Source organism: Myodes glareolus, chromosome 20 (assembly GCF_982192425.1).
Source record: "Myodes glareolus chromosome 20, mMyoGla1.1, whole genome shotgun sequence".
Classification (NCBI taxonomy): Eukaryota; Metazoa; Chordata; class Mammalia; order Rodentia; family Cricetidae; genus Myodes; species Myodes glareolus.
Genome location: NC_142045.1, coordinates 56,029,566 through 56,046,279, shown reverse-complemented (window position 1 = coordinate 56,046,279; position 16,714 = coordinate 56,029,566).

Sequence of the window (16,714 nt, the reverse complement as noted above, 5' to 3'; positions counted from 1 at the left end):
TGTGCATGCTCAGAGCCAGCACAGGCCAGATGAGAGCACTGGATCACATGGAACTTGAGTTACAGATGGTTGTGGGACACCATGTGGGGCTTGGGAATTGAACCTGGGTCCTCTGAAAGAGTAGCCAGTGCTCTTAGTTGCTGAACTGCTGAGCCATGTCTCCAGTCCCCAACACACACACACACACACACACACACACACACACACACACACACACACACATCTTTTCTTAGAAAATGAGACAAGGATGAATGTATACTGTGCTGACATTCAACTTGCTATTGTAGCTAAGAACGACCTGAACTTTTGATCCTCCTGCCTCTACTTTCTAAGTGCTGGGACAACAGGCCTGTCTCCCCACACCTACTTATGTAGTGATGGGGGTCACACTGAGTGCTCTGTGTGTGAGCAAGCGCACTACCTGGGTTCCGTGACCAGCCCTTTGGTCCTCTCTAGGCTGCATCGCTTCCCAGCAGAGTATAAATGAGAATGTTCTCTGTACACCAGGGAAACACTGAAATGAGACATGGGCTTGTCATTCTCTTTCCAAGAATGGCTCCCACGTCCTCCAGCATGGAGAAATGAATGCACACTGTGAAAAAGGAAGACTCTTTTCATCTGGACTGTGTTGGGGTGGGGTGCAAAGGGATAATCACCTAAGTACTTTAAGTCCCAATCCAAAGTCCCCAGAGTACTTTGAGAAGATCGCCTCCATTTTTTTTTCCCCCTCAAACTGATGATCTAAGGTCATCAATCCCTGCACTGTTCCTTGGGTAAATTCTTTAGAATTTCTGAGTTTTAATTTCTCATGGAGACATAGAGACCCCAGTAGCAGAGCACTTGAGATTTGATTTAAAATCAAATGTGCTGTGCATAAGGTTTATCAAGGCCGGTGTGGAAGGGAAGCAAAGGCCTCTGGAAGCCTCTCTCACTGCTGGAGAAACAGTAGGGAAGGGGAGTATTTGTGATTTCCATTTCAGATGTGATTGCCTCCAGGACACACACATCAAGCTGGCTATGCAGCTCCTCCAGGTTCTGGATTAGCAGTTCATTGTTTTCCTGCATGCAGCAGCTCCGGTTCTGTGCCTTCTGCTGGAGGACGTGCTTCACATTTAAAGGCGTCTGCAGTCTTGTTTACGTTGCTCCGAGAGACTTCCCCTCAGATCCAAAGATGACTGAGAGAAAGGCAATAATAGCGTCCCCATCATACCAGCTCAGCTCTTCCATTCTCCTGTCTCACAACAGCACAAAAGGTGACCCCGGTAGAAATGCAAAACAAAGCCATAAGTCATTATTGGAGGCTCTGGTGATAAACCTTCCCTATCTTAATTCAGGGCCATTTCTGCGTGTCAAGCTGGGAGATTGCACAAGGTTTCTTTTACCCAGAGCAACCTTTGTTCTGATTGGTGACCATGAAAACATAAATGATTCATTCCACTGACAATATGTGACCCTGAAATCTCCCCTGGAGAGACCAGAAGGGCACTGCTGTGCTATTCAGTTTTCCTTCCTTTCATTTCTTTTACTTTCCTCTTTCTCTGTCTCTGTCTCTATCTCTGTCTCTGTCTCTCTCTCTCTCTCTTTCTTTCTTATCTTCCTTCCTTCCTTTCTTTCTTATAATTTTTTTTGTTATGTATCCAGTGTTCTGCCTGCATGAAGAAAGCTCCAGATCTCACCGTGAGCCATTGTGTGGGTGCTGGGAGTTGAACTCAGACCTCAGGAAGAGCAGTCAGGGCTCTTCACAGCTGAGCCATCTCTCCAGTCCCTGATGCTCAGTTTTCCAACTTCAGCTTCACCTTTCTCAGACTGCTTCTGTATATTTAACTTCTGAATACCTTTTTCAAAACATGTAGGGGTGGGGGTGCACAGATGAGTGAATTCTGGGGATTTGCTGACCAGGTTGCTTTAGTCAAATTATTGAGTTCCATGTTCAGTGAGAGACCTTATCCCAAAACCTGTATCAAAAATAAAAAGGAGAGCAATTGAAAAAGGCACATGATGTCGACTTCCAGCCTCCAAGGGCAGAGCAGCTGCACACACACACACACACACACACTATGCAGAATAGTTTATTAGGTTTTTGGGTTTTTTTTTTTTGGTGTGATGAACATATTGTTCTGATTTGCTTTCTAGTGCTGTGAGAAACACCATGGACAAAACTAAGAAAGGAGTGACCTCAGAGTTGAACTGCTTTGAGACCACAGAGGAACGTGGCTTACTGGCTTGCACCTCGTGGCTGCTTTCTTATACAGCCCAGGAGCCATCTAACTAGGGATGGAACTACCTAAACTATCTGGGTGCTCCCACATCAGTCATTAACTGAGAAATGACACCCCAGACTTGCCTACAGGCCCATCGGATAGAGGCCATTCCTGCAGTTGAGGGTCTCTCTTCCCACATGACCACAGCTGGTGTCAAGTTGGCAATAAGCTAACAATACAGCACTGTGTATCAGAAACATGACCTGGAAAGTTTGTGCCTTTTGACAATCGCAGCATTTATTAAAAATCAGTAAATTAACAAGCTATGTTAACTTTGTTGGCTACAATTTACCACATAATCTCTATTTCCCTTGATAGCTGGCTGAAGCAAATATAGTTTCATTGTTATGGTCTTAATTACTACATGCCAGAGCACACATGGAGGTCATAGGACAACTTTCAGTTCTACCATGGGGGAGGAGTCTGGGAATTTAGCTGAGTCAGTAAACGTCTTTACCCACTGGGCTATAAAACTATCCCTAGGTACCTCAATTACTAAGAAGAGGTCTCAGAAAAATGCACCACATGTCACAGAGTAAAGCCTGTGTGTCTGTGCATTGCAGAGGAACAAGTAAAGGTTAGAGATGCTGGGCCTTGCTGAGCTGAGCAGAGCTGGGCAGATGTAAGCCAGCACCACAGTGGCTAGATCAGGGTTCCTTTTTCTTATCATTTAAGCTACTAAGAACTTGTGTGGAGGATTCATATATTTTTCTTTTTTATGTTTTAATTAAAAATAAATTATGTTTGTCTGTGTGTTTCTGTTTGTGAGTGTGTGCACCTGTGAGTGCAGACCCACCTGAAGGCCAGAAGAGGGCGCTGGATCGCTAGAGCTGGAGTTTCAGGCTGCTGGGGTCATCTGATGCAGGTCCTGGGAACTGAACTCATTTCCTCTGCAGAAGCAGCAAAGCCCTTAACGATCAGGCCATCTCTCCAGCAGCATTATCTTAAAATATTAATATATCTTCAACCTTGCACTCATTTAAACTTCTTAGGAAACATTTTTAGATGTCAATTAAAATGTGTGAGGTATTATATTGATTTATAAAATTCTTTTAAGGGTTCAACAAACAGACTTTTGTTGTTGTTGTTGCTTTATGTTTGAGACAGGGTCTCATTATGTATCTCTGATTGCCCTGGAACTCACACTGTAGACCAGGATGGCCTCAAATTCACAGAGATTCACCTGCCTCTGCCTCCTGAGTGCTGGGATTAAAGGTGTGCATCACCATGACTTGCTAAGTCTTCTGATGTGCAGTTATTGGCTCTACTTCTCAGTTCTTTGTTGTCATGGATTAAAAGAAATGACAAAGTATTTGTTTTACATTAACAGCAGTAAAGGCCAATGAGATACACTGCTTATTTTCAACAAATATTTGCATATCTTAGAGTAAATAATTAATTGTAGAAACTATTTTCAATGTTGCAAGTGTGTGTGCCTATGTGTGTCTATGTACACATGAATGCAAGGATTTTGGTGGCCAGAAGAGGGCATCAGATCCCCTGGAGTTGAAGTTACAGACAGTTGTGACCCACCCAACATACATCCTGGCAAATGAACTTAGGGCCTTTCCAAGGGCAGAACATGCTCGTAATTACCAAATCATCTCTGCACCACCACCATGTTCCCACTTAAACAGATTTTATTTTATGTGTATAAATGTGTGTGTCTTTGTGTATGTGCACATGTGGGCAGCAAGACATTTCCATATTTGCATCCTGGAAGAGAGACTAATGGAAGCTGAGAGGGACGACCCTGGAGAAGCAGTGGGGGAATCCGTGTGGAATCGAGGCTGGAGCACCTATCCACGCCTACTGCATTTTTTTTTCATTTTTTCTAGAGCTTTGAAACCTTTCCAATACTTTGCTAGTCTGTGTTGTTTCCTTATAGTTGATTTGCCAAGGCCAAACCTGACTTCTCAATTATCAACAGGAACTAAAGAACAAGGGTTGTCCTGGGAAAGGCTGCAAAACAGGAAGTTTGCTCAGTGGAGTCTCCAGCATGTCCTTCACAGCGTAACTCAGACCTGCAGGCCCGCTTGACTTCAACTGAAATCTAAATTAAAACAAACTGCCCAAGCTCTCATTTTACTCTCCAAAGCTAATCCTTTCTTAAACAGTCTTGCTACAATGGGGTTTTCTTCAACCATAAAGAAAAATGATATTATATTGTTTGCAGAAAATGGATGGTTCTAGAGATTATCATGTTTTAGAAAATGAGCACTTCACAAGATAAATATTTTATCTTTCTCTCCTATAGGAAGCACACACACATACACATGCACACACGCAGACACATGGCTGGAAACTAGAAGGGGGAGTATGGGGAAAGGGATCAGTGAGAAATCTCAGTGGGACCAGAGAGGACAATGAGGGGCGGGGAGGGGAGAAAATAAGGCCCGTGACTTATTTTCTCTCTCATTACCCTAGCCTAGACCTAGACACCCACTCTTCCCCCACCCTCATCCACTGTCAAAGCATCTGCCCCCATCTCTGCTTGCCCTCTCCATATCCGCCCCAATTTCCATCTTCACAATATGATAACAATGGCATAAAAATCAGTGATGAAGTAATTCTTCCCTTGCTCAAGAACCTCCAGTGGCTTTGTAAGGTAACAAGTGTTGGTTTCTCACATTGGGCCCCCGCCTGCTCACTGGGCTCCCTCTGCTTCAGCCCCATTGACCTTTCTTTTTTTATTTTTATTTTTTTATTACTTTATAAATAATAGCATTCAAAATTTCCACTTCCTCCCCTCCTCCCACTTCCCCCTCCTCACCCCACCCTCTCTCCTTTCCCCTACAGTCCTAAGAGAGGGAAGGGCACCCTGCCCTGTGGGAAGTCCAAGGCCCTTCCCCCTCCATCCAGGCCTAGGAAGGTGTGCATCCAAATAGACTAGAATCCCAAAAAGCCAGTACATGCAGTAGAGACAAATCGCAGTGCCATTATCACTGGCTTCTCAGTCTGTCCCAATTGTCAGCTACATTCAGAGGGTCCAGTTTGATCCCATGCTCGTTCAGTCCCAGTCCATCTGGATTTGGTGAGCTCCCATTAAATCAGGCACACTGTCTCAGTGGGTGGACCAACCCCTCACAGTCCTGACTTCCTAGGTCATCTTCTCCCTCCTTCTGTTCTTCAACTGGACCTTGGGAGCTCAGTCCAGTGCTCTGATGTGGGTCTCTGTCTTTATCTCCATCCATCGCTGGACCAAGGTTCTATGGTGATATTCAAGATAGTCATCAGTCTGATTATGGGACAAGGCCAGTTCAGGCATCCTCTCCTCCACTGCCCAGGGTACTAGCTGGGGACATCCCTGTGGACATCTGGGAACCCCTCTAGAGCCAAGCCTCTTGCCAATCCCAAAATGGCTTCCATATCCATCCTTCCTCCCTTTCAACCATCCCACTCCTCCAAGCTCTCCCCAACCTTCCCCTTCTCCCTTCTCCCTTCTCTCTTCCCCTCTCCCCTTCCCCACCCCTACCCCACCTCCATGCTCCCAACTTTTGCCTGGTGATCCCCATTGACCTTTCTGTGTTCCTGTGGGCATCTAACTCAGCAACCTCAGGACCTTTACACTCCATGGCTCCTCTTCATGGCAGGCTGCTCCTGAGAGATTCGCTTGGTTGGCATCTTCAATCAAACAGTATAACAGCCCAGTTATCCTCCACCATGTTCTGCTGCCTGGATATTCTTCTGTCGCTGATGAAGTGAGGCGTGATGCTTGCGATGGTGCTTGAGATGATGCTTGAGGTGATGCTTGAGGTGATGCTTGAGGTGATGCTTGAGATGATGCTTGAGGTGATGCTTGAGATGATGCTTGAGATGGTGCTTGAGATGGTGCTTGAGATGATGCTTGAGATGGTGCTTGAGGTGATGCTTGAGATGATGCTTGAGATGATGCTTGAGGTGATGCTTGAGATGATGCTTGTGGTGATGCTTGAGGTGATGCTTGAGGTGTAGAAGGAGCAGCGGGCTGTGTTCTCACCCGGATCCCGGCTCGCTTACCCTCGAAATAATTACACAGAAACTGTATTCTTTTAAACACTGCCTGGCCCATTATTCTAGCCCCTTATTGGCTAACTCTCATATCTTAACTGAACCCATTTCTATTAATGTGTATATCAACTTGAGGTCGTGGCTTACCGGGAAGATTCTAACCTACGTCCATCTTGGGCCGGAGCTTCATTGTCTGCCTGCCTCTGCTTTCTTTCTCCCAAAATTCTGTTCTGTCTTCTCCACCTACCTATGTTCTGACCTATCAGGCCAAGCAGTTTTCTTTATTAATTAAATCAATGAAAGCAACACATAGAAAGAAGATCCACCTACATCATTGAGGTGATGCTTGAGGGGATGCTTGAGGTAATGCCAGACCTTGAGCCAGCTCTGCTACAGGAAGAAATGAGGTGAGAGGAGAACTGGCCCAGGCTTCCCTTCCAGCCTCTTCTGTATAAGTTGACATGACTTCAGTCACAACCCTAGACCACAGCCATCACTCTTCGTCATTGCCCAGCCCAGCCCAGCCCAGCCCAGCGCAGCCCAGGGCAGCCCAGCCCAGCCCAGCCCAGCCCAGCCCAGCCCAGCCCAGCCCAGCCCAGCCCAGCCCAGCCCAGCCCAGCCCAGCCCAGCTCAGCCCAGGGCAGCCCAGCCCAGCCCAGGGCAGGCAGGCAGATAACCCAAGAGCTATGACAGGAGAGCCAGGGAGTTCCTCGTCACCCTCTGCCTGGTTGTCTTTCTCTTACTCCCCAGAGGGGACAGACTAGCAGGATTCTGTCCCAACTTGGCTCCTAGACAATAATACTACCTGAGGGATCTGAATTTCGGGGGCAGAAAGGCAGGAGACAGATAAATGTTCAGACTCCAGTGAAGGCCTCTAACTAGTTACCTCCTGGTGGTCCTGGTCGCTTCCATTTCTTCCAACACAGCGAGAGTAGATCTGGGCTGCAGGGAGAACTCGCTGATCTTCCAGAGGCCCTGAGTTCGCTTCCCAGCATCCACACCAGAGGCTAACAACTGCCTGTGACTCCAGCTCTGAGGGCCTCCACAGTCTCTGTGGCACACCTAGCAGACACTCACAGACGCAGACACGCAGAAGTAGAAATGCTTTACAAATCTTAAAGAGGAGCTGAACAGCAAACTGTTTTCTAAAACATCATTGTGTTTCAATACTTTTATTATTTTAATACACATATATACATAACAAAACAGTTCTCTGGAGCTGGAGCTGTGAGCTGCCAGAAGACAGTGTAAGGACCCAACCTCTAGTCCTCCGGAAGACAAGTGCGTTCAAGTCCTAAACGATCTCTGAAGCCCCTCTTTTTAAAGACTGAATACTGACTGCTCCACTGAATATGAATCGTTTCTTCTTTATCCATACCTCCAACAAAGAAGACCTACGGGAATGTGTAGGGGTTTCCAAAAGAGTTACTACAAGTGCTTCTGTTCTCTCTCTCTCTCTCTCTCTCTCTCTCTCTCTCTCTCTCTCTCTCTCTCTCTGTGTGTGTGTGTGTGTGTTTACATGTGTGTGTGTAGATGTGGAGGTCAGAAGATAAACCGGGAGGCCGTTGTCTCCCTCTACCATGTGGGATCTTGTGTGAGTCTTGGCAGCAAGCCTCCTTATCTGCTGAGCCCTCAGAGGGAATTTTACACTAGCCTTACATGGTGGAAGTCCAGAGGAAGCTACCAGCTCACACTTTGCCATGGCCTCTTAGACCTGGGTCACCAAATGCTTCTTGTTGACAGGTTGTTGACAAGGCTTTCACTAACTGATTCTGGGAATTTGTCCGAATCCTTCCATTAGAATTTTTCTATTTACCTGAGGGACACTTCTGTGAAACACAGGTTAGGCACACGGAGCCACAGAACTGGGACTTTGTCAAGCTGGCATGAATAGGTGACCTTTACCTGACAGTATTTGTTCTTGTAGCAGAATTCTGCCTAACCCTTGACTTTACTCCCAAGAGGAAGCCAGGTTGTGGGAAGAGGAAATGCCTCATCTCAATTCAATCTCAATAGCAGGGGTCACCAAAAGCCGCTTAGTTTCTGGAATATTCCTGCTATGTTTCTCATCTGGAATGTCTGTTAAAGCACTCACTGGTCGAACTGTTTTTACTGACTTTTTGTTTTGATTCTTGGGCTCTGTGAACAACAGTTACTGTAACATAAAAATGGGAAGTTTTTTTCTTTCATCTTTGAGCTCTAGGCAGAGCCGAGAGGCCGGAGGACCACACAGACCTGTGACTAACTCCCAGGCACATTCTCAACAGGTTGGTTCTCAACAGGTTGCTTCATTTCCTCCACTCATTCTCCCTTGTGAAAGTAACACAGTCAGAGAAATAAATATTTCCCCACTTATAGATCTTAGTTCTCTAACCCACACTGCCTAATGTTTTTCTTTACCTTTGCTTTTTCACAAAGAGGATTGAACCCAGGAGCCCATGAGTGCTCGGCAAACACTCACCGTCAGGCCTCTTTTCTAAGTGCGTGTGTGTGTGAGACGGGATCTCACTCTGTGGCCCTAACTGACCTGTAACTAGCTTGGTAGACCAGGCTGGTCTTGAACTCACAGAGGTCCCTCTGTCTCTGACTCTCTAGTGTTGGCATTAAAGGCGTGCATCGCCATACCTATCTAATATTTTTAAAGGTGATTTTTATTGCAAGTAAAACCTTGAAAACACTTGGCTCTTGTGGAGGACTGACTTTATTCTCTTTTTATTGTGTGGTTCTGGAGATTAAATCTAGGGCTTCCTGTTAACCAGGCAGGTGTCTCCACCGGACGTTTATTCTCAAGTCCGGCCTGTGTGTTTTAAGACAGCGCCCACTGGAGAGGTGCACCTGCTCACCAGGCTGCTGCTCTTCAGGTGCAACGGGAGCAAATGTCAGGCCCGGCTGCACACAGGCAGACATCTCATGCAGACATTCATCTGTGCAGGCCTGTGTGCTGTGCTTTGAACATGAAATGGCCCCACGGGCTCATGTGCCAGAAGGTGTGCTACTCAGCAGAGAAGGGTGGAGAACCTGGGGCAGGCAGAGCCTGCAGGAGGAAACACGTTCACTGGTGGTGGCATCTGAGCTTCTGTCGCCTGGTCCCACTTCTCTCTCTTGCTCGCTCTGCTTCCTGTGTGCAGATGACATGATCAGTCTGCTCCTTGACTGCCAGGTTGGCCTTAGCTTCTGCTGATGGCCTTCCTCACACCAGTGGACTTCACATCCTGTGGGACTGTATGCTAGGATAAATGCTTCTCCCCAGAGCTTTGGGTGGCCAGAGGCTTGTGCCACAGTGACAGAAAATGGGGAGTGCAGATGGTTTGTGTGGCTTTGCTCTGAAAAGACTGATGGTGCCCATGCTTTCCAGTATAAGATACTTATTCTGTTGTCATTCAGTGAGACAGAATTTCACACTATCCCAATGGGATGATTTTGGATGACTACGTATCCAAGGCTGGCTTTGAACTCATCACAATCCTAATTCAACCCTCCTGAGGACTGAGATTCCAGGTGTGTGTCACCACCTCCAGCCCAAATCTCTGTCTTACGTGAAGGGTTCATTTCTTCTACAGTGAATACCAGGCAACCAGAAATCCTTTTCCTTAAAGTAGGATTAACACAAACACCCAATTGCTAAATGTGTAGAAAGCAAAAGCAAAAGATTAAGCCTTTGCCGCCTTTCCTACAGGTACAACAAGACAGGACACGCTTGGCAAGTGTGCCTTCTGCATAAAAGAATCATGGGTGTCTAAGGTGCTCAATTTCTGCCGGTACATACACCCTCCCTGCTTTTAGTTTTTCCAGAAAGAGCTTGTCTCCCCGCATAGTTCACTGGATCCTTAATCAGTCAGCATTTTCACCAATAAAAAATAATGCCTAATGTTTACACTAAGCCAATCAGAAAACTGCAGGGTGTCTTTCAAAGCTCTCATATATTTATCAAAAATACTTCCCATTGTAGGGATTTTTGAGATACTCACAACACAAATGGTTTAAGCCCACAACTTCTGGAATTTAAATTGCTAGCTGACCAGCTAAGCTTTCCTTCACCATTAGGGCCACAGGACGAGTCTATGCTGACATTATTTGAAAGTAAATTAGAAACACCAACATGTTTTCATCGTGAATTACCTGTCTGCCTCTGTCTCCCAAATCCTGGGACTAAAGGTGTGTGCCACCACCATCTGGCCTCTATGACTTACTAGTGGCTTAGCTCTGCACTCTGATCTTCAAGTAAAGCTTTATTTGTTAGAGCATAGACAAAATATCACTGCAGAGCTCAGTTCTTGGGACCCACATCGTAAAAGGGAAAAACAATACCCAAAAGTTATCCTCTGACTTCCGCATATGCATCATTACATTCACACATACACACATGTGCACACACACACACCATACACACACACACACACATACACACATGTGCACACACACACACACACACACACACACACACACATTAAATATATTTTTTTAAAAAATCACCTTCCTCGCCCAGGTGTAGTGGTGCACACCGGCAGCCCTAGCCCTCAGCAGACTGGAAGAAAGGGTCAGGGTCAGGATTAGCAAACAGTCTGGGCTAGACAACCCTGGTTCAGTATGTGCTTTTCACTGCTGAACCATCTCTCCAGCTCCCAAAACCAAAACTTAAGTGAGATTCTGTCTGTGATAAACAGCCTAACAATTAAGTATGACCTTTGAAACAGCACTGGTGTGCTTGTTTGCCAAGAAAGAAGAACAAATCTCCTGAAAAGACAGAAGCGCTTTAGAACTCACGAGTGTTCCACCTTCTCTGTAGCAACTGAACACATGGCGTTGTGCATGCGAGGTGTTCTGCCAGGGAGCTACACCCCGGCACCCCTCCTCTTTCTTTGGGAACATAATCTTGCTGTTTAACTAACCCTTGTTGGTCTCAAACTTGAAATCCTCCTGCCTCAGCTCCCTTCAATGTCTGTCATAGTGCACCATTGCTGGTGGAAGTACACCATGTTTCTTATTAGATGGATCAGAGGAACCAGCACCAAGTGCTGCTGATTTAGAAGACAAAGAAGAGTGGAGATGCCGAGGGCCAACCCCCGCAATCATTTATGAAGTCTAGATAATGTAGTTTCCCTCATTTTAACTAATTTTGTCTTCATGGGATCCCTGAACGCAAGTTACTGTCATACCTCCACTTTCAGACAGAGGAACATGGCTTCCGGGAGAGGACATTTGTCTCCAAGGCGGTTCTAGGATTAACTCAGCCTAGCTCGGAATGCTGTTACAGCCACTGCATACAGGAGCTATATTCCAGCCACTGTGGAGAGGAACTGTAGCTAAAATGCTGCCCACATGCAGTTCCTGTCCACATGAGCTACTCAGCAACTCTGTACGTTCCCAGCAATGCTACCCAGGCAGTTTTTTAACTTCTTGCTTTGTAACACCTTATAAAGAACCCCCTGATCATCACTGAGTCAGGAATCCTGAAATTCTTGGGGGGAACTCTTCAGGAAACATGCCAAATGATGAGGTAACTAAACTTGCATTTTAAGGCGTGTCCAAGCGAGTCTGGATTTTTTTGTATCTCTCGCCATTTGCTCCAGTGTTCTCCAGTGTCTGTATCCTCTGGAGTGGAGCATAGAATCAGTACAACTGGATTTCCCTGCAGTTGGATCTGGTTGTTGGTGCTTAGGATAACAGCCAGAATTTTCTCTGGCTCAGTTTACAGTCCTGCTGGGAAACAGTATCAAACCCATCACCCGACAACACAGTGAGGGCCACTTTAGAGACCGTATGATTTTTGTTCTTCTTTTATGTCTCTGTCATAGATTGAGCAAGTCTACAGAAATGCCAACAGCCTCTCCTCAGGCTTCACTGCCTTGCCCACGCACTGGTCAGCCTGTGCTTGCTGTTTCCCAGGTTCCACTATGCCTGACGGGAATCACATCTGCCCTGGAAGAACATGCCTTTGAAGTGTTTTCCTCCACTGAGCATGCTTTGGCCATCTAGCAAGCGCAAGGAATGCTAGTCCCTACAGACCCAGCTTCTCACTCAACTATTCAGCCACAGAGCCAGCTTTGGGGTGGACAACATAGTGTTTGACCTCCATAGCCAGCTGTCTTCAGGTGCAAATGCAGAAGGGCCAAGGACAAGACCGTGAAAGGCTCCCATGGCGGCAAATCAACTTTTCTCCAGAGTAAGTGTTCATGCACGTGTGTGTGTGTGTGTGTGTGTGTTATGATTGCAAAAACATGCAAAATTAGCATAGCCAATTAAAAGCAATGTGAACACAACTATGCATGTATATAAATTCATAGTTCCAGGCCATGGGTGAGAAATGTGAATTGAGTCAGACACAGGCGTGTCTGATCAGCGCTGCAAGGACATTTTATCCACTGCTCTGCCACACTCTTTTGCTCTCTAACCAATACAATGTGACTTTTTTCACTCCATTAAATCTTCTCTTACCCCATGATTCTTTTATCCATAAATATGATTTATAAATTATGTCCAGTCTATGTAATATAATGCTCCATGGGCACTGAAGTAGTTGAATGTAATCAGTTTTATGTGCTTCAGTCTGATATCTTTCTATTCCTGGGTTCTTGGGTTATTTCTATTTTTTAATTTTGTAGACAAGGATACAATGAATATTTTGCACATAAATCTTTCTGCAATAGTAATTGTTTTCTCGGGATGAATTCCTAGCAGTTGGAACTACTGGTCCAACAAGGATGGGCATTTTCATGGCTTTGATGCATGATGCTAATTTCTCATCTGGATAACACTGACTTGGAGACTCAGGTTCAGTTGTTGACCTTAACTCTGTTATTTTGCTCAGCCAGCGTTTGTGTTAATGCCTTAAAAATCATGTGGCTTTTATTACCTTCTTAGTGAAGTGCTCAATTTTTATTTCATAGAGCATTGTTTTTGTCTGTGAACACCCTTACTAAATCCTTAATTAACGTGCAAGGATAAAGTGTGATCCCGGTACCATGGAGAGGGAGGGGGCATAGCAAAGGAAAGATGAGGTGACACGGTAGGGCACATATGTGCAGGACCATGCATATACTATGAGATGATCTTGAAATCCACTCTCCCATAGGCAATGATGAAATGTCAAAGCACCAAGATCTAAAAGCACTTAAAAAATAACAAGAATCAGCCACAATGGGTCATAAACTTGGTTGAAAAAACCTGGGTTTGCAGAGAGATGAGGTAACAAGGAGAGTTCATGGGGGATTTTGAGTGGACTGAGGGTGGTGGGAATGGGAACCTAAGAGATCAGGCTGGGGGGCACACGGAGGGGGAGAGTGCTGAGGGGCCTGCTGGGGGGCATATCGGGTAGGGCGGAAGTTCGACGCAGGGGATTCTCCCAGGAGTCTATGGGGAGGACCCCAGCTTAGACTCCTAGCAATGATGACTAAGTAGCCTGAACTTGTCTCCCGTAACCAGGTTGGTACCTGGGCCAGTTGTCGTCAGAGCGGCTTCCTCCAGCAAATGTTGGAGGTGGATGCCGAGAACCAAACACTGGCAGAGCTCAGGAATCCTGTGGAGGGTAAGGAGAAAGGATTATAGGAGTCAGAGGGGTCAAGGACACCAGAGGAAGGCTCACACAACCAACTAACCTGGGCTCCCAGGGGCTCACAGAGACTGAGCCGACAACCAGGGAGCCTGCATGAGACTGACCTAGGCGTTCTGTATATATATTACAGTTGTATACCTTGGTCCTCGTTTGGGACTCCTAACAGCGGGAACTGGGGGATGTCTCTGACTCTTTTATTGGCTTTTGGGGACCCTACTCCTCATACTGGGTCACCTTACCCAGCCTTAATACAAGGGGAAGAGCTTAGTCTTACTGCGACTTTCTATGCCATGCTTTTTGATACTCATAGGAAACCTGCCCTTTTCTGGATAAAGGTGGAAGAAATTGGGGTTGGGTGGGGGAAATGGGGGAGAGGAACTGGGAGGGAAGGATGGAAGGAAGGCTGTGGTTGGGATGTAAAATAAATAGATGAATAATAATTAATTAAAAACAAAAAACAACAAAAAATATAGGTCTAAAGATTGCTTTACAACATCATTGTACTTTGGAAATTAAAGCAAGTGCCATCGTGGTATTAGACTTGAAAAATGTTATCCAAAGTATGAGGCCATCCAGAAAAGTTTAGAACCAACATCCTTGCAAAGAAAGGCAAACCAAAAGCAATTTCCCCTCCACACACTGTCTGGGTCAATGGTATATGAGCTATCGTGTTCTGAGGTCCTTTCCCCCATAAATTATATGCCTGGTCCGCTCTACCATCTTGTTTTCCAGCAGACCTTATCTAGTAATTGCTAGTTTTATAGCAGCAATCGCTTTTAAGAAATTACTTTGTGGAGAGAAGACAAGGCTGCTATGATCTTTAGACAGAGATTAAGCGACTGAACTTTGGGGGTCCTGCAGAAATAGTCTACCACAAGATAGAAAATAGACACTTACAATTTGCCTGCACAGTCAATGGCAGACATGTTCCTTATTGAATTGATTAGCTATTGCTTATTGTTTGAATTAGCAAGTCATAAGAAATTCCAGTCAACATAATCTTTCTCCTTCCTAGAATAAGCTAACTAGCTCACACCAGCTATTTTTTCTGATGACGAAGTTGCACCTCCATCTTTCTCCTACTAAGCTGTGTATTTGAGTGTGCGAAATAACAGCTGAGTGACAACCTGGGCCTGCTAGCAGGAGCAAGGTTTATAATTCTTTTGTATGAATATTTGTGGTCATGTTTGTGTGTATATATGTATGCATGTTTGTGCGCATGTGTGCGGGTCCAGAGGTCCACATTGGGTGACATCCTCAGCTGCTCTCTGCTTATTTGTGAGACAGGGCCTCTCACTGAACAAAGCTCACTCACTGATTGGCTAGAGTGGTTGTCCCTGCTTCCCAGCACTCCTATTGCTGACTCTGTTTATCTGTTCTTCTACATGGTGTCTTAGTCAGGGTTTCTATGCTGCCATGAAACACCATGACTGAAAAACAGGTTGGGGACCACATTGGTGTTCATCATTAAACGAAGTCAGGACAGGAACTCAAACAGGGCAGGAATTGGTACAGAGGCCATGGAGGGTGCTACTTACTGGCTTGCTTCCCTTGGCTTACTCAGCCTGCTTTCTTATAGAACCTGTGACCACCAGCCCAGAGAAGTCACCACCCATTATTGGCTGGACCCTCTCCCATTGATAATTAAATGAGAAAATGCCCTACAGCTGGATCTCACGGAGATATTTCCTTAACTGAGGCTCTTTCCTCTCTGATGACTCCAGATTGAGTCAAGTTGACACAAAATCATCTAGAACACATAGTCTAGGGGACAGAAGCTGGATCTTCATGCTTGCACAGTACCCACGTACCAACCGACTGTCTGTCCAGCCTGGATTTACAACTTAAATAGGTTAATGACACTGAGATAATAGCCACCAGGCCAGCTAAGGTGTTTCCCAACTGCAGCAGTGAGGCCGACCTGTGCAAAGGCTGTTGAGAGTGCGAGCTAACACACGTGCTCATTTTTGGCTGCAAAAATCAAGTTGGAATTGTGAGTTAGCAAAACCTGTCTGAAAGCAGCTTCCAAACATGCTTTTAAAGATGTTTTAAGGTTGCAAATGTGCAAGTGTTTCTGTGAGTGTATCTCCGTGTGTACTGGTGTGCAATAGTCCAGGCATTAGGCACCACTCTGTTGTAAAAGGAATGGCAGGCCGCTTCCCGCCACCCAGCTCCTGGCCACCTGGTGATCTTATACCCTGAAATAACAACACAGAAATTGTATTCATTTAAACACTGCCTGGCCCCTTAGTTTTAGCTTCTTATTGGCTAACTCTCACATCTTGATTCAACCCATTTCTAATAATCTGTATGTCACCACAAGCTCATGGCTTACCAGGAAAGACTCAGCTTGTCTGAACTGGCAGCTTCATGGTGGGTGGCTCTCTGTCTCTGGCTCCTTTCTCCCAGCATCCAGTCCTGTCTTCCCCACCTATCTAAGATCTGCCCTATCAAATGGCCAAGGCAGTTTCTTTATTTGACCAATGAAAGTAACACATAGACAGAAGACCCTCCTACACCACTGGTGTTCAGTGAGGCCAGCAGAGTGTGCCCAATCCACTGAGCTAAGTTACCAGTGGTTGGGAGTCATCCAACATGGGTCCTTTGGAAGAGTGGCAAGTGCTGAGATCTGCTGAGCAAACCAGCCAGTCCCCAAAACGGGCTTTTAATAGACTAATAATCTTCTTTTTATGTCTTTTAACTTAGTTCTACTAAACTACAAACACAATTAGGTATATGAGAAAAGATTTGCCATACTTTTGTTTTGATTGTGGCATTATTTGGGCACAATCTAAATTTCATAGGAATGGTAAAACGCTAGCTAATAGAATGTGATTGTCATAAAATGTTATGTTTAGAGAAATTTAAGAATTGAATGGGTAAGCAGGGTACATAGCACAAATGCTGCCCC